Below are 6,610 nucleotides of genomic sequence, written 5' to 3'. Positions count from 1 at the left end.
TTCACGGCACAGTGCAACCAACCGTGGCTCTTAGAGCATCCAGGCCCTGGGAATCAAAGTGCTGGCAGTGAGCGAGGCAGAGAATGGAAGTGAGAGAAGATATTCGGTGTTTTCTCTTTAGTTGCTGAGAATGGAGCTGCAAAGCATGTGGCAACAAAACTGCTAAAATCACGGCCTATTCCCTACATCGCACAACCATTTGGACAGTGATGGGCCGGTGAACGCCAATTTACCTTCTTTAACTTCATGACATTTCGCTTGACTCGTAGTGTTGACTGTGTGTCGGCTTATCCTTCACAATTATGGAGCTATGCATTCTTCACGGTTCTGGTTTGCCTTGTTATTGATTAACCCCGTGACTATAACCCCCCCGCCAAGTTTACTCAGCGTGTGGCTTCTCTTCTCTTTAATAAATCACGTTTTTACTTGGGGTTTTTTTGTTATTTGTTTTGCTCAACTCATATAGGGTGCAGACCACCCCATGGTGCTTTTACGCGACTGCCGTAGTCTCTCATTCGGTCGTGAAAAAATTCCGGGGCGAACGATCGTGTCGCAGGGCCATGCGTGCACCGCTGTGTTAATCATTAGGACTACTCGGTAAGGAACATATTCTGCAGAAGTATACAACACAGGACTCGCTTACACGCTGTACATGCTGGAGTCGTCAAGGTAAAGGCCGTAGCCATGGAGCCAACATTGGGGGGGACCAAATTTCCGGGGGTGTGGGGTCCCCCCCCCCCAGAAAAAAAATCTAAATTTGAAAACAAATTTTCTGCCATTTCCCACCTTAAATATAACACGTAGAATGAACTTTTTATTTATTTTTAACAATAATGTCTAATAGTGTATTGTATTACATTGCTCTGTTTTTTTTCTATTTTTACCTTTTCTTGTTTCATTGTATGTAATGGCAGAGATTAGGGACTAATAAAGTACAACCATAACCACAAGCATATAAACAGAAATCTATTTTATAGCAACATATTTGGGGGGACATTTTGAGCATATTTGAATATTGGGGGGTATGTGTCCCCCCCAATATATAGTATAATTGCGGCCTTGCGTCGTGGTGAAGGCAAGGGTGCAGCCCAGTAATCGCTTGCTCGTGTGCCTGCTGGGGGAATGGTCCCGACAAAGGTAAGCTCTAGAGAGCCACCCCAAAGGGCCCCTCGAGATGGTATATTGGCCTACTCTTCCACGCTGGGCAGATATCTAGGGGGCATCAACACCAGACAACATTTTATGGCATTACTATCTATGCGTTAATTGAGTACCCTATCTGCATACGCTTACCTTACAATAATACATGTAAATAAATTACATGCCTTTGTCCATCAACTATTGGACGAAGATAGCTGAATGTTACGTGGGTCAGGGTGGTTGTTTTAATCATGCAATGTTCATAAGTATCAAATCGTCGTGAAAATGCAACCACGTCTCAAAATTGTACAAAAAGAGTGGCTGCATTTCTTTTATGGAGAGAGGCAGTCATTTATGTATGTATGTTGAACTTCTTCCGCACCGTATGTAGCCAACTGAGTTGATCGTAAAAAAATTAACCCGTAAAAACAAAGTTTTTCACTATAAATCCTTTATATGCGTGTTCAATGGGCCACAACTCAGCCCACATTGGTCTTTGAAACGGGCGGCTAGAGTCCTCTCGTCCTCTGGCTTGAGATGGTTGCCACCTATGGGTCAGATGATTGCCTGCCACCATTAAGCAATTGGTAATTAAATATAAAAAAAAATTACCTAAAAATTGTCACGCACAACGAGTCTGTGTGCAAAATGTCAGCTCGATTGGATCACGGGAAGTGGGTTGAAAAACGACCGAAAGATTTGCACGGTCGTAAGCGCACAAGCAAGCAAGCAAGTGAACTTAATATAAAGGATTTAAAAAGGTATTGAGTCTGGGTTAAGCAGGGGCCACGAGTCGAGAGACAATTGTGATAACAGAAGAAAATGAGCGATCTCTCATTGAGCAATGGTTTACTGGGGGCTTCTATAGTAAGCCTTGCTTTTTGTACCAGCTAATGCGTGGAGGTGGAGCAGACTAAGACGAGAGATTAAAAGTAGGTATGGTTGAGTAGATGTAGACTTGGTGAGTGCTGTTTTGAAATTGATATGGTTTTGGATTGGGAGCCAGTGGAGGGATTGGAATATAGACATGATGTGTTATCGTTTACGGGTACGAGTGATTAGCCTGGTGTTAGTCATCTTGGGTTACTTCACTATGCTGATCAGTGCGGGTTGGCGATGTTGGAGGCCAAAGATCAATTCAGATATCAGTCACCACTGGTATTAGCCATGATGGAAAATCTAACTCACTTCTACTCTTCCCACTTGTACCAACACGTGCCGACCAGCGTGGCAAAGTATGCTCAAATAGCCTCCATGCGTCACATCGTGTGGAGATGCCCTCATCTTAGCCGTGGATTGACAAAAGGTATATATTTTTTTTTAATTGGCTTGGCAGCCCCTCGTATACACACGATTTATGGCTGGGAGCCACATTAATGGTTCCTGCTGGGTGCTCTGGAAACTCAAAAGCCTCTCCTGTTTTAGAAGCATTGCAGGGGGGGACTCTATGAGCGAAATATAGCATCCAGGCGATTACAAAATAGCAGCGGAGGGCAGAGGGTTGCTGGGATGTGCGTGGCGGAGTGTAGCTAAACAGGGCAGGTGATCCCTCGATCAGTGGTAGTGGGGGGGGGTCCTTGTTTATCTTTAGAAAAGGTTCGTTCATAGAGCACTGAACACTCAACACAAGCATATGCAATGGCTCAGTTGCTTGTCCATCGTTTTTGTTGTTGTTGTATGCAGTGTAATTCCAAATAGTTTGTTCTCAAATGTGAAGAGGAGCTGTACAATCAGTGACGGGCAAGTATTTGTGGTACTATGGTGGCGAGATATTAACTACATCCCCTGGTATACTGGAGGTCGTGAGGTCAATCCCGACCCTGACGCCTATATGTTTGGAGTATGCACGTTCTCTCCGTGGTCGCGTGCATTTTTCTCCGAGTCCTCCGGTTTTTCCCTCCACATTTAGCATCAGCACGCGTTTAGAGGCTTAGGCTGTTATGAATGTCCACGTGATAAGCCACTTCGTCTAGCTATGCTACAAAACCCGGCGGTCAGCACCAATGACAATTATCTTAATCGATCCTCACCATTGGGGAGACAAAGGCGGTCGGGCGTGGTGCTGGCCACACCCATCCCCTCGTATTCCGTTCCGGCCTTCATAGGTGCTACTCACTAACAGCACTTGCTCCAACAGTCTGGTTAGGATATACGGGGATCTTTGTCTTTGTTAGTTATATTGACCTGACTCAAACTGCCGTCTAATTGGAATTTTTATTTAAAAAAAAGATTGATACCTTTACGGACATCCTGTAGTATTCAATGTATGCTGTGGTTTTACACGCGAAATGCTGGCCACGATGAGCCCAGAATTTAATCAAATTTCATTTTAATCTCATCATATCACGAGTGACGAAACCCCACAACAGGCAGACGTGTACTGTATGTGATCTATCGGGTTCAGAACAGTTGATACGAAATCCACGTTAACGGACAATGATCTCTAAATGTTGTCCTGGCCAGGGCCCTCGAATGTCCTTAATCCAGAAACTTTTTAACAATGTTTTCTAAATTTAGAACGTTCTGTATGATCGCTGATGTCACCGTATGATTGGTGACACCAGAAATAACAATCACATTTTGCCAATACAGCCTCAACCATTGGGCCTTTCACCATTACCCATTTTGCACAGTGCTCGGCTTTCAATAGAACGCGGACATAGAACAATTTAATAAGTCGCAGCCAAATAACTAATCCAAGCGAGCACGAGGTGTAGACTTTTAACATTCCTGTAGCGAGTCTAACATATACATATTATTGACTTGCGCGAGGTGGTGCTCAATTCACTGACCCCACCCCCCTCCCCCGAAGGGATGAAGAGCTGGGCTGATTTCAACCCACAACCTACCGATTATGAGTCACGCACTCAAAGCACTTGTGTCACCTGCTGCAGGTGCAGGTAAGCCCTTAATTGGCAGTAATGTGAACACTGTTCAAGGCCACACTGGAGAGTGAGCAGGTGGGCCAGAATCCCGTAGGCCTCCGAGGAAGCCTCAGAAAGGACCAAGGAGGCCTTAGGGAGAACTCAATAATGGCCAAGAGGGCCTTGGGGTGGTGAGGGTTGGGGAACTCATCTGACATTTTACCCCAGGCCCCCAAAAAGCTTTCGGTGGCGCTGGAATCAGTGGCGCAAGGCTGAAAACGGTGGCAAAATTTAGCTCACCAAGAATGGCGAATATCATGAAGGGGCCTTCCCCAATAATTTGAACGCAAAATCCATTCGGTAGTATATGCATGACGGATGGGCCAAGTTGTTCAGGTTTACGTTACGCTATAAATTTCATTGGCAGTGGTCGACTATTAATACACATAGGTGCCACCTGTTGGTCTCCACTGGGAGCAAACAACTGTTTGTTAACTGAGATGAGACTGCCGGAGCACTGCCTGCGTGCACCCTGCTTATTATAGCAAGTACATTGGCGGCTTGCAGGAGGGAATCTCTAGTAGCCGACAGCTGATCCCAGCGTTTACTGAAGCCAAAAAGTGCCGGATTTAGCCGAATCTTATTGTGCTGCCTATATTCAATAGCAACAACAGCACCGGCCTACCTCTGCGATTTGTTTTTCGGGTTGTGCCATGCGCCGGTTGGTGTGATGCCCAACGTTCCGCTTCACGCGCTCGGAGCTTCTTATTTAAAACGTTTTCAGCTCCCGTAGAAGTTTCGCGTATCATGTCGAACGGTATAACAGTAACTACCCGAAAACTAATCGGAGCCCAGCAATCCAAAAAAAACCAGGTACGTCCGTTAACACTCCTGGCTAAAACGCTACAGACGGTGCTTATAATAGCAACCAGATGTTTCAATCTTAATTTTGAAACTTTCGTGACTGCAGGAATTATTCTTTGGTTCTTTCGGTAAAGTCACGTATAAAGATAAAATAATAAATTAAATAATAGCGTACCGTACCACGTCGTCGTCCACTCATTGACATGCTAATTTTTTCTCTGCCCCCTCCCTCTCTCCGCCCCCGCCCCCTCTCTATATTTAAGGCCTCGTCACAGAGACGACCTCTCTCTTTGTGCCGATACGTGTTCTCTCTCTGTGTATCTTTGTGATATCTGTCTGCTTATATGTCTGTCTATAGTTTTCTGGGGTTAGATTTTTGTTGCTATTTCATTTATACCTGATGATGTAGTATGCTATTATTTAATTTATTATTTTATCTTTATACGTGACTTTACCGAAAGAACCAAAGAATAACCAGATGTTTCTTTGGTGATAAATGTGGGTGCGATTATGCATCGATTCGTGGATTAATATTGATCCCCGGGCTTATGATACATCCATTGAGATGTGTGCATCGGAATCAGTGTTTTTAGATTCGTAGTATATTGTGTGTTGGGTTCATGCCATCTTTGCAGCCACCAGAGGTGCTGCTGTTCACCACAACATTTATGCGGGGAAAAATATTATTGAATCGAATTATGACCCTGACTCAAAACAATTCATTGGATTCTTGGGGAGAGGGCTGGAGGGTCAGGTGAATCCACTCAGAGTGATAAAAAATTCTAGAGAAATATGTTATGCTGTTTTTTTTGTAGTGCCCTTGCTTTATAACGTTTGACCATATTGAACTACATATACGTTTTTTTCCCACAAAGGACAAAATACCAATTCTGTATTACACCATTCCATTACAGCTCTTATTTGTAGGCCCCTTCATAATTACCACACTACAAATTCTACCTCTCCGAGGTGCTGTCGTCCCTTGTACCGCACGGTGAGATACACACTTCAGCTGCAAGGGACTGTCAACCATTCACATTTTAACAGGATGTAAGCCTTCTACTTTGAATAATTAAATTAATTTTGCGTGTGTGCGTGCTCATGCGGCAGTGCACAGCGTTTTGGCAGACACATGTATACATCTGACTTGTAATGTGCATGTTAAGCCCTTGGTTAATCTTCCGCTGGATGAAGGTTTCCCCATGCCATGTTGGTCATGGTATAACCATATTTCACCACGCTGCTCAGTTGCTGTTTTTTTTAGGCTGGGGAGGCCCTGTCCTGGTTCCAATGTCACTCACCGCTGATGTTGACCGAGTCTGGGAATCAAACTCGGACCGTGGATTGCATAGCTTAGTCGTGCTGGCCACTGTGCCACCATTCCACGCGATGCTACTGAATAAATAATACCCCGTTTATAATTTGAGTGGAGGAAGTTATTCACTGGGAGATGATCCGTGGATGTCCTATGGATTATGCATACAGTACACTAATATGTGCCACTTGAGACAAAAGCCGATGAAATCTCCATCATATATATTTTTCCGAAACAAATTCTGACAGGTTATTTTCCAACGCAAGCAGATTAGCTGCTCGTGAAGCTTAGTCAACATTACATAATGACTCTTTGTCCTCGTGAACGGATAAATGAATGCTGCAATTATTCGCAGAATGAAACTCGAAATTCCAAGCGTTTTCACATTCTAATAGGACCTCGGGAGGTCTTCACCGCTTACCGGGGT

The sequence above is a fragment of the Lethenteron reissneri genome, chromosome 12 (assembly GCF_015708825.2).
Source record: "Lethenteron reissneri isolate LAM-NWPU_2019-01 chromosome 12, ASM1570882v1, whole genome shotgun sequence".
NCBI classification, from domain to species: domain Eukaryota; kingdom Metazoa; phylum Chordata; class Hyperoartia; order Petromyzontiformes; family Petromyzontidae; genus Lethenteron; species Lethenteron reissneri.
This window is presented reverse-complemented; position numbering follows the sequence as displayed.